At 45.8% G+C, this 22,328-nt stretch overlaps 3 pseudogenes; 1 reads left to right on the forward strand and 2 right to left on the reverse strand.

Annotated features, from left to right (window-relative positions):
- Positions 1–70: 70 nt before the first annotated feature.
- Positions 71–3,489, forward strand: LOC136467637 (uncharacterized; annotated as a pseudogene).
- A 1,526-nt stretch (positions 3,490–5,015) lies between these two features.
- LOC136549747 (nuclear pore complex protein NUP133-like) lies at positions 5,016–12,813 on the reverse strand (annotated as a pseudogene).
- A 4,344-nt stretch (positions 12,814–17,157) lies between these two features.
- LOC136503798 (cytochrome P450 CYP94D108-like) lies at positions 17,158–18,924 on the reverse strand (annotated as a pseudogene).
- Positions 18,925–22,328: the final 3,404 nt, after the last annotated feature.

Raw genomic sequence — 22,328 nt, forward strand, 5'->3', positions numbered from 1 at the left:
CCCTGATCTATTTCCGCGGCACACGCACGGTCCAGATGCAGCCACGTCAGCCACATAATCCGACGTGGCCATGCCAGAGTGGCAGATGACGGGCGAGGTCATCGCATTTTATCAAAAACCCCTCGCGAACGTTGTCTTCCTTACTTTCAACTGCAGCCACCCTCTCCCCCAATCTCTGTCAGCCGAGAGAAGGCAAGGGCGGGCCGGGGCGGCGGCGAACTCGCGGGCAGGGAGAGATCACGAGGGCGGGCCGGGGCTGCGGCGAACTCGCGGCCCCACCAACGTCGGTGTCAACGAGCTCCGCGGTGGGTGCCGCCCGACCGCACAAATTGCGGCGCGGCGGCACCATGGCAGGGCGTCGACGATTGAAAGGGGAGCTGGCTTCAACTTATGGTAAGTGCCCTAGAGCTGTATCCTATACTCAATGCTATCTGTGCCAGATCAATTTGGAGGCGTAGTAGTTGGTCTGGTAGGCTTGCTTGATATGCTCCGATTCGGTGCTTAATTTTAGGGTTGTTTTTCGTTCTTTAGGGCCTGACGATGAAGAGTTTTCTGTGGAAGTGCATCATAATGGATTTTTCTGTGGGTCTGGTGTTGATCGAGTGTACCTCGATGGCAAGGTCGATTGGTTCGACAATATCAAAGTGCAGTACTGGTCTTTTAATGCAGTAGATGAGACATCAGTGGTGCTAGGTTATGATCTGGGTGTTCCAGTGTGGTGGTTGTTGCCTGAGCAGGACTTGTCAACCGGTTTGCGTTTGATTGCATCAGATAAAGAAGCACAGATAATGAAGCAAGTTGCATTTAAGGTCAAGAATTATGTGCTTTATATGGACCATTACAATACTGTTGATGGCAACAACTGGGAGGACATTGTGTACAACCCAATTGCAACCTTACCCAAAGTGATTAGTCCTTCAAAGGTGCCTGCCCCTGCTAGGACAGAATGTGCTGATGGTGATGACAGTGAATGCAGTTCAGATGTTGATTTTGTTGACAGTGACTATGCAGTTCGAGATGATGATGATGACCTTTTTTGTGATGATGTTGATGAAGGTGTGGTTGATGATGGTGCTGCAAAGGGGATAATGGTCAGAGCAGGGAGGAAAAGATTTGGCCCAGTAGACAATGAACCAGTAGGCAAAGAATGGGATGAGTTGGACTCTGATGAAGAAGAATTAGAGCTACCAGAATCTGGTGAAGAGGGTAGGGCTGGGCAGAACATGAGAAGTTTCAAACCTGAAGATTTGCAGAACCCAATTTTCAAAGTTGGCATGAAGTTTGATTCAGTAGAGATGCTTAGAAAGGCAATTACTAAATATAGTATCAAGAATAGAGTGGAGATAAAGATGCCCAAGAATGATAGGACTAGAATCAAAGCTCATTGTGATGAAGAATGTCCATGGTACTTGTATGCTTCAGAAGACAAAAGGGTAGACTGTTTTGTCATTAAGACTTATGTTGGGACTCACACATGTCAGAAAAAATGGGTATTGAAAAGGTGTACTGCAAAATGGCTTGCTAACAAATATGTAGAGAGGTTCAGAGCTGATGAGAAGATGAGTTTGTCAAATTTTGCAAAGACAGTGCAGCTGGAGTTAAATTTGACCCCATCCAGGAACAAATTATCTAGAGCTAGAAGACTGGCTTGGAACTTGATATATGGAGATGAAGTGTAGCAGTACACTGAGTTGTGGGACTATGGGCAGGAACTTAGGAAGACAAATCCAGGAAGCACTTTGTATTTGAAATTGCTTGATGGTTGTTTCAGTTCATTGTATTTCTCATTGGATGCATGCAAGAGGGGTTTTTTAAGTGGATGCAGACCTGTTATATGTCTTGATGGTTGCCACATCAAGACTAAATTTGGGGGTCAGTTGCTAACTGCTGTAGGAATAGATCCTAATGATTGTATATTTCCTATTGCAATGGCAGTGGTTGAGGTGGAGTGTCTTGCTTCTTGGAAGTGGTTCCTAGAGCACTTGAAAGAAGATCTAGGAATAGAAAATACTACACCTTGGACCATCATGACAGATAAACAGAAAGGTTTAATCCCTGCTGTTCAGCAAACCTTTTCTAACTCTGAACATAGGTTTTGTGTTAGGCACCTCTACTCCAACTTCCAGGGGCAGTTCAAAGGGGAAAACCTGAAGAATCAGCTTTGGGCTTGTGCAAGGGCAAGTACAGTGCCAAGATGGAATCAAGAGATGGACAAAATGTAACTACTCAACAAAGATGCCCATGCTTGGTTAGAGAAAATGGCCCCAAACACTTGGGTTAGGGCATTTTTTAGTGAGTACCCAAAATGTGATATTTTGCTGAACAATACCTGTGAAGTGTTTAACAGGTACATTTTAGAAGCTAGAGAACTTCCTATCTTAAGCATGCTGCAAAGGATCAAGGGACAGCTCATGGCCAGACACTACAACAAACAAAAAGAAGTGCAAGAGAAATGGGGAGGGATGCTGATCTGTCCAAAGATCAGGAAGAAATTGGCAAGACATGCAGAGATGGCCAACACATGCTATGTAATACCAAGTGGGAGTGGTGTATTTGAGGTTCATGATAGGGAGTGGCAATTTAATGTAGACATTGGAGGAAGGCATTGCGATTGCAAGAGGTGGAGCTTGACAGGTATACCCTGCAGTCATGCAATTTCTTGCCTGAGGCATGAGAGGATACCTGAGGAGTCAGTGCTGCCCTGGTGTTACTCTACTGAAGCTTTTAAGAAGGCATATGGATGCTACATTCACCCATGCAATGACAAGTCCACTTGGGAAAAGGTTGGTGGCCCACAAGTTCAACCACCTGTGTATGAAAAAAGGGTTGGAAGGCCACCTAAAGCTAGAAGGAAAGCAGCACATGAAGTTGGTGGACCAAATGGGCCAAGACTAACCAAACATGGAGTAACCATGCATTGTAGTCACTGTGGAGAACCTGGGCACAACTCAGCAACCTGTGAGAGAAAGAAAGCAGGAGAACCAGCAGTGAAAAAATCAAGGAAGAAAGCTAGTCCATCTGTGCTAGATCAACATTCCAGCCAACAACCTGCCACTGTCTAGGTTTGTGCAAAACCAACCAAATGCTTAATTGGATGACATTATATGAAACTCATTTGTAACTTTCTTTAGGAGATGAACCTGCAAGAAAGTGTAACACAACCACTTATGTCAACTTTGGAGAACCCAATGGTGTCACAACTGCAAGATGAGGCAACACCTTCTTCCCAGCTCCTAGCACTATTTTTTTCTCCTTTGTAAGACTAATAATTGAATCCCATTGTTGCAGGCTGCCCAAGCTGTGAGGCAAACTGCAGTGAGGCAACCTATTCCAGATTGTGCCTACATCAGCTCCAATCTCCCACCAGCAAGACACATGCCACTTACAACAGCATCTAAGATTGTGAGGGCCAGCAGGGTACCTGCAGAGAAGAAGAAGGCAGCCAAGGCCAAATCCAAGTCCAAGAAAGGGACAAATGGAGAGAAGTGAAGACAGTGTGGTGTCTTACTTTTGTGTAGCAGCTACTGTTTCTTTTGTACAGCAGCAATGGCTGCCTTTTGTCAAGCAGCTAAACTTGCCTTTTGTGCAGTGATCATAGATATATAGATCATTTGCAATGCAAACAGTAGGGTGGTAGAAGGAATGGCCTAAACTATGGTATGTAACTGCAGTGACTGATGGTCAAAGAACTAATGGCCTAAGCTATGATATGTAACTGCAGTGACTGATTTGACAATGAAATTCCAGTGATCTGGTCTATGTCACTATGTTATCAACTTCTGTCATTTGCTGCAAGAGAATTGCATAAAAGCTAATTGAAACATACTTGCATTGATACAAACTCATATTCCATTCATTGAACATGAACATGGTTATTACAGCTTGTAAACTGAAACATACTTGAACACATGATTCAGTAGAGGTACTAAGCTGCCACTTCTACTTGAAAAACATGGTTATTACACCCAGAACAAGAAAAACAGCAGCAACTACAAGGCACACTGCTACAATTTTTCCTAGGTCTACCAACTTCTGTAGCTTTTCAGCTACTCTATCACTTCCATTCTTCAGAGACACTACATCAGCAAGCAAAGGTGTCAATTCAGTCTTGTTTGCTTCCACTACTCCCTCTAAGCGTCCAATTGCAATCTTGATCTGCTCAACTTCATTCATGGAATCCTCCTGCCTAATGCCGGCGTCAGTAGTCCCTCTCTTCTCCACCAATCCCTTGGCAATCAGCAGCTTCTCATACTTGTCGGCAAACAAATACCAAGGGCAAGTTGTAGAGTCCTGCAATTTGTACAGTAAAACTACAACAAGAGTATCATCGCTGTTGAACAGGGAGGGAACAATTGAAGAGGTCGGCACTTGCATCTCTCTCATGGAGCCGGCACTTGAAGAAGATGGCCCCCGGGACCTTAGATCCTGGACCCGAAGTGAGCTCGAGGATCTCCTCGCCGCATTTAGGGCACGGCACAAGGGGCAGCCCAGTGCGCGTGCCCAATCTCAGGGGCCCAACCCTCTGCGCGGATGACGAGCTGCCGAGCGACATCGCTGACTGCGTGGAGGCGCTGCGGACCGAAGAATGCGGGCGCGGGCGGCCGGACCGGAGATAGCGGCCGCGGGCGGCGAGCAGCAAGCGGCGGGCGGCGAGCAGCCTGAAGAAGATTGGGGAAGAGAAGGCCGGAGTACCAACTAATGAACAGAACATTGGCGGGGGCTTTTCTGCTAAATTGGCATAACCTCGCCCTTCATCTGCCACTCTGGCACGGCCACGTCGGATTATGTGGCTAACGTGGCTACATCTGGACACTGCGTGTGCCGCGAAAATAAATCAGGGACCTAGATAGTTGGTTTAATAGTTTGAGGACGTAGATGGGAAGGAGCCAATAGTTTGAGGACCTACAGTGCATTTTACTCTTTGATCAACACAGAAGGTATTCCTCTCCAGAAAACCAGAAAAGAAAAGGCACCCTGTTTAGAAGTCACAGCTCATGCTAAAAACTGGCGTGAAATGATAATCTTGGGCTACGGAATCATGTTTTCTGTGACTGCACAGAGCAGAAACAACCAAAACTACATATCCCGTGTTGTCAAGGTTCGCTTGGCTTATAAGCCGTACTTTTTCAGCCAACGAACAGTATTTTTCTCTTACAACAAATCAGCCAACAGTACTTTCAGCCATGGCTTATCAGTCAAGCGAACAGGGCAAAGATTTTTACGATGATGAAACTACCAGATGGCAATTACAATGAAATGACTGCAATGTTGTGCCAGTCTATCATAGAAATCTAAAACTATTATTCATGAGTCCATCTCCACAGGTTCTGTGGCTGCAAAAGTTAGTTCCTTGCCCATAATCACTGCAGTCATCATCAATTTACCAGCATCTGGAAAATCCTTGTGCTGCATCAGCACTTCTTCAACTGACAAGCATTTGCTCTCCAAACCTCTCAGATGTACATCCTCTTTCTTCACAGGCAGCACATCCTCAAAGGTGCCATCATACACCACGGCATCCGGGCTGTAACACAACCTGGAAGCTTTGAAGAGGACAGTTGCTTGAAGAGATTCTTCGATGACTTCGTCACTCCAACCTTCTAACGTGGATGCCTCTGAAAGCTTTACGCAATCATCCTGGTCAGTTGCATTCATCCAGCATGCCTCTAGAAGACCTCTGTTGGAGCTTCGGAATGATGAGCTTGTCAAAGCAAATACTTCAAAAGCTTTAAGGGAGAGCTCTCGGTCTCTCCTCAAGCACATCTCAATCAGTTCTGATGGACCAAGCAATGTGTTTGTATATTTGACTTGTGCAAATTCTCGATCATGCTGAACAATTTCTTCCTGTACAGAAAAGAATGGGCTACTATTAATCTAGTCTGCTGACCATCCCTACTCCACTCAGAAAAAGACAATGATACCATGATTTCAAAAGCAAGTTTTGAGGAATAGCCCACCCACACCACGTTAAGACCTCAGGAATTAATAACCCCGGGCTGATACAAGACGGTTACATGCTAATTCCCAGTCTAACCCCATTCACTTTTCATACTCTCTTCATTTTTCTTTCAAACATCCAACACTTTCAATCAATCTAATTGCCTCCGGACTCCAAAACAACCAAAAATAGCTCAAAGTAACAGTCTCACAGGGAGCTACAAGCCTACAGTGTTGTGCTGGTACCCAGTGGGATTACATTATTATTTTATATTCTTTTGGTCAGGATCTGAAGGGCGGGCCTGGTGCAAGCGGTAGAGTCTTACCGCCTGTGACCGGAAGGTCCCGGGTTCGAGTCGCGGTCTCCTCGCATTGCACAGGCGAGGGTAAGGCTTGCCACTAACACCCTTCCCCAGACCCCGCACAGAGCGGGAGCTCTCTGCACTGGGTACGCCCTTTTTTTTGTCAGGATCTGGAAAACTGATGTATACACCTAAATGGCCTGCAGGGTTTTCCATTTTCTTGTATAGCTTGGATTTGAATACCCAAAGTACATATGATAGAGCTTGCATTCAAACCACATAATTTATGTAGTTTGAATTCTGAAAGCAATTAATTAAGATACAGTCATGGTAACATGCATCTATGTCGTGAGACGAAACAGATGTTGATCTATTGCTGAGTAGATTCTAGGCTCCCATGATGCAAGGCGATAACATTTTACTATGAAATTTAGAAACGGATGCCATGGCTACTTGACTAAAGAATAGAGCTGTAATAAACAATTCACCTGCAGTTTTAGAATCCGCATGTCTGCTTCTATCCGTGCAACCTTCACTTCATAACCAATATCCTTACCTATTTGTCGATGGAAAATATATCAGGGATGTGTTATCAAGAGGGAGAAAATCTATGTTCACTTCTCTAAACTCTAAAGTTTTCTTCTAAGCATTCAGTAACTAAACATTTCTTATTCTGCAGAAACTTCAGTAGAATCAGGCAGGTTTTCTTGAAAACACAATAAGATTCCAAGTAAGAGGCCACATGAGACTAAAAGGGTTTGCATAGGCGTAATCCAAATTCTCATTGCTAAGCATGAGAAATAACTAATAACCAAGACAATCGCACAAATTCCTTATACAAATTTTGTAACTGATAAAATAGCATTTTCATTATGTAAGGGAATTCTATTTTGTGTAATGCCATAAATGTATGCAGAATATGAGAAGTTCCTGATGAATTGTTTCAGTGCAGAGTATACCATGAAAGTAGGCAGAAACACCTACCTGCTGTTGCAGCAATTTTAGAGAGATAAAGAAGACGTCTTCTTTCAACAAAGGATAGTGGCTTTCTGCTGGTTGTGAAGCTAGCATCTCCATCAGGACTACCACGCAGGGCATAGGTATGAAGGGTCTCAGAAGCAGTTGAGAACTGGTTTAAGCATATCTCATGAAGCCACAGCAGATCACTCCGCTCTTTCAGAAAGCTTGCAAGCTCTTCCTGGAATTCTTCACCTAGCCTTAACAGCTTAGAGTAGTCTCCTCTGTTGACTAACTCTTTAAAAACAAAGAAACTGAATCCCCCATGAGGCCCTACACTATCATGCTGCAACAAGATGAACATTTTAAGTTAGAACCATGTCTCAGTAGAAGGTAGAAAGTGAATGACCAACATATTTGATGCTAAACTATTGAACCAAATTGAACATGTTATCCCCTACAGTAGAATAGGGGATTGGTAACAAATTTTAGATATGCTCGTGATTTATACCATTAGGCTGCGAAGGAGACCTGAATCATCTAGATCATAGCAAATCTGCCACAGTGTCTGGTACCCTTCATGTCGTTTGGCTGTTGCTAAAATAGGAGAAATAACCTTTCTAAATATAGATTCTTTCAGATCCGGATTGTCCGTACCATCTTTTGACTCCTGATATATTAGGAAAAGATATTAGTTGTTATGTATGAAGCTCAAGAAATTCTACAGCTGCCAAAGAGGTAGACACCACACCAACCCAGCACACAAACATGTAAGCGGAATTGGAGATCATCCAAATACACCTTTGCCACACTTCTTTATCATTCCAGTTGAAACCATTTTCTTTTTTACCACTAAAGCTATCCCTCCGGTTTGCAAATACTTGAGGTTTTGTATAAGATTTGAGTCAAACTTTTAGAACTACTACAAATAATAACTTTTAAGGTATTTCGTTTAGAACTTGAAGGTCATTGTCTTCAAAAGTATTTAAAAGCGTAAATTTATTAGGATGTTGAAGGGCGGGCCTGGTGCAAACGGTAGAGTCTTACCGCCTATGACTGGAAGGTCCCGGGTTCGAGTCGCGGTCTCCTCGCATTGCACAGGCGAGGGTAAGGCTTGCCACTGACACCCTTCCCCAGACCCCGCACAGAGCGGGAACTCTCTGCACTGGGTACGCCCTTTTAAATTTATTAGGATGTTCATTTATTTCCTAATGGAAAAATAGTGGCCAAAGCTATGTTTTGGGGACCATGGCTTTGTACAAAACATCAAGTATTTGCAAACTGGAGGGAGTAAAGGCTAACAACCCTTACATTCATGGCAGATCACTGTACTATACTCGTATGTGTTATCATCAGAAAATTGTTATGACTAAAAAAACAGATACCGAATAATAGACTGAATGACTACTGTAGAAATCAAACGACAATCAGAGAACTAGTTGAGCCAAAATCATCAAACGGCAATACCATGGATCCAATATGAAATATGGCAGGCTACCTGAATACCAAAATGGTGCCTGATTTACTATTACAGATATGTGAATCAAGTTAGAACTTTGAAAGCTATTCCAGTACAACAGTGCATTATCAATTAGATAAGCTATGCTCATATTAAATAAGTACAATATTAATATTATCGAAGTGAACGACAGACAAGTACTAATCAGACCCAAAAAAACATAAGATAACCGAATAAGCAAATAAATAGATAACATCAATTGCAACGTTAAACATCTTAATGCAGTAATGATGGTTCTTAGGAAAATAACGATGTTCAGCTAAACCAAACCTGGTATTTGACCTCCACTATTTGTTTAGAAAGGTTGTAGAGGGATCTGAGAAGTTCATCTCTTCGTTCACATATTCTGGGACTAGCACACCATGTTCCTGCCCACGTTCAAATTGGGCAGTTAAAAGGCCTATATATGCCTCCAGTAGAATATCTGTGAGTCCCTTCCAGCTGAGACCATAGACTAGATTTCATTGACATGTCTGCAGCTCCTGATTCTCCCAAAAGCTCCATAATCAAGGATGATAAAACTCCAGATTCCAGACCGTACAACAGGTTGGCTGTTCCATGTTATCAGTCCTTCAGGAGATGGATACCATTCCTTGTGATCCTTCCTGTAGTGTGATGCTGCCTGAACTAAGGTGATACAAGCATTTGCTAACTCAAGTGCACGTTGCATCTGAACAGAAGGGGTGTTTCTTCTCTACTAATGATGTATTGAAGCTCATGGGATAAACAATAAAATAGATCCTCTATATCAGAAACCCTACTGTAGAACACTTCAGCATTATCACGATCCATTAAGAGAACCGTGTTTCTTCGAGCTTTCTCACCAACCAACTGAATAAGGTTCCAAAGGGCGCCAGTACCTTGGGTTTTCGAATGAGGTGATAAATGAGTGCTTGAGCGTTGCTGGATAAGAGCGTTTTGTAATTCCCTAAGGTACGCCATTCCAGAGAGCTTTTCACCATGCTCCATGACAGTTAGCATTGCTGCTCCTACAGAATGATCAAATTGCTTTGTTTGTCAACTAGAACTATATAAAAATAATCCAGTAACGATCAAACTCAAAGAAACAGAATCAAGCTTGTGTGTGTATGGCTGTATTGTCACTATAGTTCTACTCCCTCCATTCCAAATTATAAGACCTTTTGGCTTTTCTAGATACATTGTTTTTGTTATGCGCTTAGATATACAATATGTCTAGACACATAATAAAAACAATGTATCTAGAAAAGCCAAAAACATCTTATAATTTGGAAAGGAAGGAGTACATACTATTATCATTTCATCACTATGTTCAGGAAAGCAAAACTGTGGTCTCTTATGAAAAATGATTAATAATCAGATATATGAAGACCATGTAACACAGCACAATAGTAGGACTACAAAAGGCTAGTTAGAACACTCCTATTAGGTAGAGTACATGATAAAATCCATCAGTTGTTGACAATAATGTTCACAAGGATGGCATGGGGAAGAAGAAGAAGAACAGCTCTCAAATGTACTCGACTTTTAAGATCAATTAGAAGTATTTGAATTGTGTTATTTACATTAGAATCTTGCTTCTATACTTAAACCTACAAACAAATAACACTGTTTAATGAAGATAATAAACCAAAATGATGGTAAGAGTGAATCCACACTTTGCTTTGAAGCGAGTTCTTCATGGCACTTTGACAAGACAAGAAACTGAAGGAATTTCTCATGTTTTTGCTGCTTCTCAACAAGGGATGAAACAATTGTTGAGGCAAGAAATTCAGCTTCTCTGGTTGTTGTCCAGTGTTTAGCTAATGTGTTTACAATGGATTTGCTCGTCCGAACAAATATGTTCATCTCACCCTCTTTCTCAAATGCTCCTGCTGCTCTAAGCTTTTGAAGTGCCTCATTAACTGCACTGGAGATTATAAAATCATGAAATAACCGGTTCAGTAGCATTTCACACTCTTCATCAACCACAGACTGCTGAGCTATGCCAGTTAATGCAGGCCTTTGCCTCTCTCCAGCACTCCAAGCCTCAGAGCTAACTCTCCTGGGAACAACACTAGCACTGAAGCCCTGACTTCTTCTTTTCTCCTCAGCAATTGTTTCATTACAACTACCCTTTCGTGACAAGCTGTGTTCTGGCGGTTCAACCCCACCAACTAATACAGCTTTTTCAGGAATTGCCCAGACTCCGGCCTTTTCTGTTAGAACAACCCAAGCACCTTCATCTCTGTCCTCAGCTGATGGTATAATGGAAGCATCTAGGACCTTTCCAGCATCCCAAGGCAGATCAAACTGATAAAGTCGGGTGGAACCTCTCCAATACAGGGCCACTGTTGCTGTTCCATCACCTGACAGGATGATAACAGAACCAGAAGGCTTACCACCAGTTTTTAGCCTCATGGAGAACAAGAATTCATCATCCTCTACCCTAGCCTTAGGAATTATCACCTGAGAGGGAGCTTTTTTCTCCAAAAACCTTTCAACTTTAGCTACATTATCTTCAGACGAAAACTTCTGGTTAGGTTTGTACAGCATTGTCAAAAGAGAATACTGAGTGTAGTTTGACCCACTAACCCTATCTTTGCATAATGTAGAAACAAGAATGCTAAATTCCTTCCCATGCTCATCTATCTGCATGTCCAAAAGCCATATATTTTTCTGCCCAGCTATATCTTTCTTAATGCCCACATCTCCGTCAGTGCCAACAATTCCGTGAGACCCTAATTTTTGTACATTGATGTCATGCAAGAATGAGATACTCCAACATTGCACCTCATTGTTTGTCAATAAAAAGAACTTCCGGTCAGAACCCTCAGATGAGACATTACTTGGTAACCAAACCAAGGACCTTCCACCATTACTTTTCTGAGAATGATCGGCACCACCATCTCCTAATGTATCTGCATGAACTTTTCTTTGACGAATTCCTTCCGGTGAACACTGGAACAGCCACAAAGCACCTGCAGGCTCAGAAGCTATTGCAATGCACTCATGAATACATCCTGGAACTGCAGCCGCAATAAGCGAATTAAACCTCAAACAATCAGATGCAGCATCACATGCAGACACCTCACCATAACCTGATGAACTAAGAACTAGGCTCCTATTAAATTCAGCATAGATATCAGGCCAATAAGCAACAGCTTGTGTTCTTTTGTTGCAGAGGACCACGCCAGTTGAACTTTTTCTATGCAACATTTCTCCACTGTTTCTTGTTGATGCACCACTATTATGCCATCTTATTATACAAACTGTCCACTGAATACCGAGGAGGGGTTTCACGTCATTGTATCCGATAAGAGAAGATGGGATGTCAAGTACAATACAGTCTTTTGCAACAGAAGCCAAGTAACTCCATATAAAAAGCTCATTTCTGCATATCATCCACGCAAGGGATGTTTCTTTATCAATGCCACCAGCAAGCATGTTCTTGCCTACAAGAGTTGCGCAACAGGTATGTATGGCTCAGTACGAGCAAAGTATTAGCATGTAAAATAGTGCACACGCAGTGAGTGGAAACAGTTACCAGAGAAATTCTTCTGTAGCAGGCTGGCTTGGGCATTCCGAACAACTTGGGGAAACTCTGCTACGTGCACTGGTTGGATCTGGTCTGAATCACCAGTCCTGTCAGTTCGCTTCGACGTCGAAATCCTGGAAATTCGCAACAAATAGAACGATCAGAGCTCCTACGCCTCAACTAAACGTGCTACCCTAACGGAAATCCAAAATGAAGAAAGTAGATATGCCCGCGCAGCACTCCCTTCCGGGGCCCTCAATTAGATACGGCCATAAGACAAAAGCAAATCAGCTGAGAAGAAAGGGATACCTAGCGAGGAGGGAGGAGGAGTTCCATGGGGCCGGGGTGCCAGTGGCGGGGCGGTCGGGCACGGCGAATCCGCGAGGCGACGGGGAATGGGAGGGAGCAGCAGGAGGAGGTGAAGGGGATTCCTCCTCCCTGTCCTTGCGGTTGAGGAGGTGTGGCCTCCTGATTGCCGGAGAGAACATCTTCGGCGGCGCGGTGGCTAGTCTGATAGGACCTCGCCTTCTCCGACCAGCCGGCTTCTGGCCCTCGGCACCCTCTCCGGTGGCCGGTGGGCTAGGGTTTTACTAGAGTTTGGCTTGTTTCTTTTCTCTTTTTTGCGATTTGCCCCCTGCTTCTAGGAGGGACACAAAAACGGGGAGATCGGTTTGAATTTTTGTGAAGGCAATAACCGCATGAGCAAGCCTGACTTTTTTTTTTTTTCTAAAATCTTGTGAGAATTACTCATTCCATTCCAAATTATGGGGTTTTAGTTTTTTTATACGCTAATGCTCTTACGCAGGCGTCCATCCGCCGGACACTGCGCCCCACTCCTCTTCACCCGTCGTTCGTTCAAGCCCCATCCCGCCCCGCGACGCTCGGCTCCCCAATCCCACGCCACGCTCCATCTTGCGCTGCGCCACGCGCCCCATCTCCTCCCTCACCCCCACCCACACAGGAACGACCGCGTCCGTCCCCACGCCGTCCTTGCCCGGGCGGTCGACTCCGGTGGGTACGTGATGTCGGCGGTGGCGAGGGTGCTGCAGCAGCGCACGACGTGGGGGCCTAGGAGATGGCGCTCCTCGTGGGGCCCCTCTAGGCGGCGGCCCTCCTCGGCCTACTGCTCGACTAGGGCTCCTCGGCCTCCTCCTTCTCAGTCGTTGCCATTCCAGTCCCCACTAGGTAGGCTGTGGCAACGCGGGTGAATGTTGTGTTTCAAGTGTTTTATCTGGATGTTGCAAAAGTAGATTTAGGATGTTGCATATGTATTATGTTGCAATGATAATATACGCATGTTGCAAGCCTATGTTTCAAGTGTTTCAGATGTATGTTGCAAATGTTTTCATCTGGATGTTTCAAAAGTAGATCTTAGTGTTGCACATGTTGCAATGGCTATACATGCATGTGTTCAAGTGTTTCATCTGTTTCAGACGTATGTTACAAATGTTTTATCTGGATGTTTTAAAAGTAGATCTTGTGTTGCACATGTTTTTTTACTCTAGTGTTGCACATGTCGAAATGATGCCAGTGGCTGGCGTTACAGCGGACTTTCTCGCACGACGTGACTCACCTTCCCCTCCCGTCCCTTCTTTTCCTTCCATCTCCTTGTCGCAGCAGTTCAAGCTCGGCGGATAAACCATACCCGACTAGCACGCAGGCGCCCACGGAGGTGGTGCCCTCGGGTGGGCTTGACGGTGGTGCGATGCCCGCGTGGTGGCCTCACAGCAAGCTGAGGTTCGCGCCGTCCCCTCACTTACGCACCGGAATAGAGCAGCCGCGGGTGTCTGTCCGGACGTCCGACGCTAGTCCTGCCATTTTTTATATATATAGTTTTTGTTATACATTTAGATATACACTATATTTAGATACATAGTAAAAGTAATGTATCTAGAAAGTCAAAATATTTTATAATTTAGAACGGATGAAATAATATTTTGCATTAAAAGACAAGCTAAAAAGTATTGTTCATTGATTTGTTGTGAGATGAATACATTATTCCTTCGCTGAAAAGATACGGCCGAAAAGACAAGCGACCAAGGCCCTTGTCATATTGATGATCGAGTCCCCTCTATAATGTTTCATTGAATTTCACGCATTTTCAATTGAGAAGGTTGCATGCCCTTCCAAGAGAGTTCAATTGAAAGCAACAATTAAGATTAGCAAAGCCGTTGCAAATTTGAGGATCTAGTATCCAACGGATTTTAAGATTAGCAAGACTACACAAAGGAAAGAAACAAGATGTTAAAACGTTAGCAATACAAGGTTGCAATAATTCAGCATGAATATTAGTGTGGGGAAAGGGTGATGATAGGATAGTCCCCTTTTTTGAAAAAAAAAGAAGGCCTTCCCTTAATAAACCTCAAACATCATAAGACCTTTGTAAAAATACTAAGATTTGGTTCGGGTGAATCAAAACTTGGAATTTTAGGGTGATTTTGGCACACAGAATTGGTTCCTATTCTTCTTAGAATCAGTAGAAACCATGCCAAATAGCGTACGGGTGAAACGTTTCTAGCAAAAACGGTTCCAAGTGAATCTCACTTTTTTGCCTACGAATGTGAATCGCCGAAAACATGGTTTCACGGAGATTCTGATTCTACAGCCAAATGGTTCGGTGATCCTGATTCGCCATCTGAAAGGTTTTTTTGATAGAATCTGATCTAAAACGTTTCTACGAAAATCTAGATCCCTACCAAATGGGCTCTTAGAGTATCATGGTATCGATGAGGTGGCCTTTTAAGATAATGTTTGCAAGAAACAAATGTTGTTGACAACACATGTAAGCATCAGTAGATATTAACAACTCTATAACACATTACTCCTGAGACACATCACTCCGTCCCATAATAAATAAGTTTCTATAATTTTTAAGACAAATTAAGAATGTTGGCAAAAGACGCATGCACCCTCATCTACTTTCCTTTTCGAGAAGATATCTCTTGAATTTAGCCGTTATCGCTTATATGCACCCAAGATTAATTAAAGACAATGTGTTCATGTTTGTGTATAATGTTATTTATTTTGGGATAAATTTTAAAATCTTATAAAGTAATTTATTTTGGGACGGGAGGAGTAGTTGAACTATACGCTCTATGGTATCCTAAATATAATACCATAGAGCTACGTAAGTCTCACATGTATTAGGTTGAAATGAGAAATCCCCAAAGATGATCCATGGGCGATCGTCAGACGGTGCTAAATAAGTTAGCTCGGACAGAAAGTGAATAGAGGGGCATAAGGCTGGACGATCTCGTTAGCTTGCTCGGCTCGTTATGATAACGAGTCGAGCCAAGCTAAGATTTTAGCTCGTTAGCTATAACGAGCCAACTCGAGCCAGCTCGCGAGCTAAACGAGCCAAGCTTCCAGGAAAAAAAGTATTAAAACTTATACTCCCTCCATTCCTTAATATAAGCCATATAGTTTTTAGCACCAATATTAACGTGCGGCTTGGAGAATGATGTGAGACCGAGAAAAAAAGAGAAATCAGGCCATCTTCTCTATCCCAATCAGATTACTTCCTAAATCTAAGGGATTGGTTGGAACATGTGCTATGTACGGTGGAAAGGTTTCCAAACTAATCGGCGTGGGAGCTGATACGTACCTATATTTTGGAATTTTCTTTAGAAATCTATATGGCTTATATTAAGGAACGGAGGGAGTATTAGTTTTTGTATTACTTCATGTCTTGCACTTTATAATTGACTAGTAACTGGTCCAGACCCTATAAATTTGAGATTATTATTACTATATTATTTTGTTTTTAATAGATATATGGATACTCCTGGACCGTATTATTTATGGTATGGAGTATGGACTATGAATACTATAGTATTTTATTATACTTGTATATATATTAGCGCATATTGATTTTTTTATTCGATTTAAGGTTGTTAGATGCCTTTTTTGTATTATTATTATTCTCAAACTTTAGATAAATACAAATATTATATTTTGTGTGTTTTTTATACCTGACTCGCGAGCTTAACGAGCCAGCTCGAGCTTTGAACGAGCCGAGCCGAACTAGCTTTCTAGCTCGTTAGGATAACGAGCCGAGACGAGCTAGCTCGTTATCTTAACGAGCTGAGCCGAGCCGGCTCGTCATCCAGCCCTAGAGGGGCACATATACGTTCATGCAAGTGAAGATGCTCCCGTCCGCTAGGAGTGAGAGGGTAGCGGAGACAGAGTAACGACTTTGAGTTGAGGAGCATAAGCTGAACGTGGTTGGATCCCAAGCTATGATCAAACCTCTCACCTCTGAAGCAGCATCGGCCTGAAAGCGCGATGTGGTCAGAGATCGAGACGATGGAAGGAAGGAGCCAAGCTTTGTAATCGAGGGAGAGCCGGATAGGACATCATCACATTTTTCCTCGTGGCCTGAGTCCATGGACGTTGAGAGAGGTAAAACAGAAATACTATACAACACATATATGTTTTAGCATAAAAAAACACATGGATTTTTTTTCTATCCCTCCCTCTCTCTTTTCAACTGTCTTCTCGGCCTATACGCGTATACGCGTGCACTCCCGCAGCGGCGTGACCAACTCGGCTCCCACGGCCGCCCGTCCGACGCCTGATTTGTCCTTTTGTCCTTGCATAGAAAAAAAAATGTTTCTTGTGATTTGTGGATCTGTGATCTTGTGATTTGTGAATGTCTAGAGGTAGAAGAAGACTGAAGGTAGAAGAAGGCTGGAGGTAGAAGGAGGATGAAGGCTGTTGGATCTTAATTCTATGGTGCAAAAAAAATCATGTGTTAAAACTACATAAAATACATGATTGTGTGGTAGACATACTCGAGGTAAAAAAAATGGATTTATGCATAGCAACTAAGAGACACTAAATCACAGAACAGACTGAACTCCATTGACGTCACAAACATGAGAGTGTAGTTACAAGACCACCTCTAAACACCGACTCAACTACGTACATGACAACAATATAGGAAGGTGTGCACACATTAATAATATATAAGCTGGTAACACTTTCAAAAGAAAAAGAAAAAAGCCTTTTACTTGGATCCTGAAGCGTGGCCTGCATGACGGAGATTCCAAAATGCAACACGGGACGATAACGATCAGTCAACATAACATTGCCTGGTGACTGGTGTAGGACCTGATGGAGTTGTGATAGCTCGTAAGTTCGCAACAGCAGCTCGTCAGTCTCGTCTCTGCTTCACGGTCACGGGGAGCCCGTCCGCCATCCGCAGCGTCAGCGACGCAACCTGCCGGGGCCTGTACGCGCCGTCCACCGCGACGTCGAGCTCCTCCAGCACGCACGCCACGATGGACTTCATTTGGATGCACGCCATCTCCTTGCCCACGCACAGCCTGGGCCCCGCGTGGAACGCCACGAACCGGAACGGGCTGTCCGGTCGGAACGTCCCGTCAACGGGGTTGAGCCACCGCGCTCCGGGCGGTACTCCCGCGCGTCGTCGCCCCAGACCGACTCCATCCGCCCCATCCCGTATGAAGTGTACGTCACGAACCACCCTGCCCGCACGGCTGTGCCGTCGGGCAGGACGTCGTCTGTCTCCGCCCGCAGCGTGTTCAACGGCACCGGCGCCCGGCGGGTACAGCCGCATCGACTCCGTGATGGCCGCGTGCACGTAGTGCATCTCGCGGAGCTCGTCCAGGTCGAAACCGATGACGTTATCGACGTCGCCCTGTGCACGCCGGGCGCGCACAGCAGCGACCTCGTCGCGGATGCGGCGCTGCACGTCCGGCCGCGAGGACAGCAGCCAGAAGAACCAGGTGAGCGCCGAGGACGTGGTCTCGCGCCCTGCCAGTAGGAAGCTGATCACCACGTCGCGGAGGGGCACCTTGGACTCGGAGTAGGTCTCGTCCTGGCTCGCCATGAACCGCGACAGGAGGTCGTGCTTGTCAAAACCGGCTCTCAGCATCTCCTCCCGGCGCGACTGGATTATGCGATCGGCGAAGTCGTGCACCATCGCGATGGACTCCCGCAGCCGCTTCTCAGAACCAACGTTTAGCGCTTTCTTGATCTTCCAAAACCCCGGGACCGCGTACCGGAACCGGCCCACGCTGAGATTCGCAGCGTCACGGAACGCATCGGCGAAGGTGCAGTCCGCCGTGTAGTCGCCATTGTCCGCGAGCTGGCGCGGGTCGTGGTCGAAGGCGACGCGACAGATATTGTCGAACGCGAACCGCTCGAGCGCGTCCTGGAGATCGAGGGGGGCGCCGGACGCCGCGGCGCGCCGCAGCAGCGGGAGGAGGCGGCCGTGTAGCTCGGCGTGCACGCAGCGCGCCACGAAGGCACGGAGAGAGCGCGTGGTGAACTCGTGGCTGGCAACCTTCCGCTGTGCGCGCCAAGCCTCTCCGTCGGCGGTGAAGATGCCCCGGCCGAGGAAGTCGTGCAGCAGCGACGAGAACCGGGGCCCCTTGGGGTAGTTGTCGAAGCTGGTGCGCAGGACGTGCTCCACGTTCGCAGGGCTCGTCGTGATCGCGCCCCGCACGCCGCCCGGCCGGCGCAGCACGAATGTGCACGTGGTCTGGCGCTCGAGTGCCTCGGTCATCCAATCCAGCACGCGGTGCCGGTTAGCCAAGAACTGTGGGAGGTGCCCGATCAGCGGGTATGGCTCCAGCCCCGGCGGGTACGTCGGCGCTGCCTTTGTTGATGATGCTTCGAGCTCTCCACGCATGAAGAACGAGGACTGCGCTGGCGACAAACAGCAGCAGCAGCCAGAAACCAGTCATGAGGACTCTGGGTCTTTGACGCGCAGCTGATTAGCGGGGGGGGGGGGGGGGGGGGGGGGGGGGGGGGGGGGGTGGCGGTGTATGTTCTGTTACTACTTGGTACCTATACTGGGCTAAAGATACAAGGGCTCTTGTATGGTTTTCAGAATCTTCATTTTGGTCCTCGATTTCACGTTATATTGAGTTGAACATACTCTTCTATGGCTAAAGCAATATACGATTTTCCAATTCCAATTATTAATGACCGTACTTACTTCGTACGATTTTGTTGTACCAATCTGGATTCTACTCCCCCGTTCCAAGTTGCAAGTGTCATTTTGGCTTTTCTATTGGTAGCATATATTAGCATGTATTCAAACTTGTATAATGGAGTTTGCTCATGTTTGACTGCTTGCATAGGCTCTTATTATGCAGGCTTACAGAGAACTAAGTTGGCTCAATGCTCCATTAGCAGATTTGGTCAGAGTCCCCACGCCGGTGGGGTGCCGCGCATCAGCGGCTCGGCCCACAGCCGGTCGTGCATGTGCCCGTGCACCAGCGCCTCAGCCAGCGGTGTAGGGTGTCGGCGTCTGGCGGCCGCCATCGTCGTTGTCGTGAGATAGGCCCTGGGTTCATGACGAATGCCAGGTGACCTCCGACACCGCCGCGCGTCCATCCTCCAGATGCGCTTCCTTAACGCCACGTTCCTCGGACGGCTGCGCCTATCGACGCCGATGGCTTCACACTTGTTCAAAGCCGTCAGCGCGGGTGCTGCCATGCCCCGCCTCACCATCGTCGCCAGCGGCCAGTGCCGCCTTCACTCGTCGTCCTCTGCTTCAACCGTCTGGTTGGAGACCACATCGCCGCCCGGTGCACCTTCCCATCCCGCTGCCTTTTCTGCCTCAGCACGGAACACCGGGCAAGGAACTGCAAGCACGGTCGTTCGCCCCGACGCCTTTCCTCGGACTGGGTGCGGGAGCCTCCAAGGCGTGGTCTTCGGTGTTGTGCTGCTGGAGGCAACCATGGTCGCTCTGGTTCGCACCCGCGCCGACTCCGTCTTGGTCGCCATGGCGAAGATGACGACAACGACGGCGACGGCCAGGACGTCGATGGCGCGCGCGGAGCCGCAGTTTGAGCCTGGGTGGAACCAAACTTTCAAGCAAGCGCCACCTATCATTGTCGGACAGATTCTCCGCCCGGCTCAACTGGGTATCGGTCCTTCGTCGTCTAGGCCACGCAGGCAGTGCCTACTACTGAAGGGAGCGCAAACATCACCAACCCTCGTCATGTCCGGTGTCGTTTTCCCCCTACCAGTCCCCCGAGGCCTCCCAAGAGTTTGAAATTCAAATTCTGTCGTGGCCACAACCACCGCTCCCATGGATGGATCCGATGCTTTGTGACACTTACTTGGATGCCACTGTTGGCGCCCAGCCAAAGTTCGCATCCACAGAGCACCTGCTTCCGGTCTTGGAGCTGGACATGGCGCTGCAAAGTAGCCCTCCGCGGGCGTCCTGGGCATCGGGGCTGGTGGCTGACGAGCAAGCGCAGCATCAGCAGCTCTCCGTCGGGGCCTCCAATGACGCCCACGAAGGGCAGCCCGCTCAGCCCACCGACAACGGCCCATCAACACTAATACACGGGACGGGCCCCCCTCCTACTTCCGTTGCAGCCTCGCCTTTAGTCCAACCCACCTCTGTCGAGGACTTAATCGTCGGTCTAAAGCCGCCGCTCGAGAAGCCGCTGATCCGGTCGCCGTCGCGCCTTCGTGTCTCACGCGTGCCGGTCGAGAACCTGGTGCCGCGCCGCAGTGATAGACTTGTTGCCAAGTCAGTCTACCACGACCCGAACCCAGAGAAGCAGGTCAAGCGGGTCATGCTCAGCAAATGGCAGCCATTGGTGAGAGCCCCACGGTCAGCGCCGCCGACGCCTGACCCGACCATCGCCACTCGGTTCCACGAGACTTTTCAAGAGCCGTTGTCGTTGTACAAGCGCGCGGCAATGCGGGAGCTCTTTCCCATGGCTGGTGCTCACGGGAAGCGGGCAGCGACGCAGGCGTCTTAAGCAAGGTTTCGCTCAACTTCGCAAGCTCTTCGGTCGCACATTTAGTTTCTTAGTTAGTTACAACAGCGTGCGTTCCACCGCCTAGCGGTGTCTTATGTTTGTGTTCTTCCCCATCGCTCATGGCACCTCGCCGTGATGTGATGTTGGACGTGTAAAACTTCTAACTTCTTCTTAATGAAACACGTGCTATGCACGTTCTGAAAAAAATAAGCCGATGTGTACATAAAAAATAAAATATTATTATCCCTAACACTCTGCTAGAAAAATAAGACCTCAACTAAGACATGCAACAAAATGTAAACGGCCAAACACAATATTTGTGGCTTGCCTGTGCACAACAATCAAACACCAAGACCCTGCATATGTTTATGGTGGCTTAGATTATGCTACATAAAGTCTAATGCAGGCTGAAGATAATATAAACAATCAATCAAACTCTATGTCTAGATATATAGCAAAATCTATTTTCTCTGTTTCAAACTGTAAATTGGTGTGGCTTTTCTTAATAGATACACATATGCACATAGCAAAAGTTATGTATCGGAGGATGTACTTGTTTTGAGTTTATTATACGGGGTGGTCAGGCCCTGGAGAAATCTCAAAAATGATTCTAGGATTTTGGGATCTTTGACTACGATTTATCTTCATAATACAATCTATCCCTTAAATATTCAATGTAAACCCTCTACTTGATAGAATTTTAAAAACCGTTTAGATAAACATACTTAGGAGTCTCCAAAATTTTTGAAACTACACACATTCGTAGTGCATCTATAGATATACATTGTCAAAAAAATTGAGATTCAATCTCGTTTCGTAAGAATTCATAAAAAGAACACATTTCAGGTGCATATGCACTAGAGGACAAAACTCACACTTGAAATTTGTTATTTTCGTATATATTTTTTAGATTAAGTTTGAATCTTAAATTTTATAGCAATATACATCTATAGATACATTAGGATGTGCATAGTTTCAAAATATTTAAATGGAATAAATCAAGCAGCTATAATGGACTTATATAAATGAGATGTATGTGTCCTGATCATGAATTAATGGTTTATAGACTTCTACGGTATTCATCAATTGAAATTCACTAACCGTTGATAATGGGATATTGTGAACGGAGGAAATATGATCTAGATTGATAGAAAATATTCCAAGATCATACAAAGTACGTATGATCATTAATAATTGGAGTTGGAAAAATCATATATTCCTTTAGCTACAGATGAGTTAGTCCAATTCATCAATATATAGAACGTCTAGGCCGACGTACCGGCCGGGGCTGGAGCCGTACTTAGAAGTCGTCGACTTTCCTTTAAACTAAAAGTACACCTCATGCAGAAATTGTGGATGATTTA

Source organism: Miscanthus floridulus, chromosome 1 (genome assembly GCF_019320115.1).
Source record: "Miscanthus floridulus cultivar M001 chromosome 1, ASM1932011v1, whole genome shotgun sequence".
Lineage (NCBI taxonomy): Eukaryota > Viridiplantae > Streptophyta > Magnoliopsida > Poales > Poaceae > Miscanthus > Miscanthus floridulus.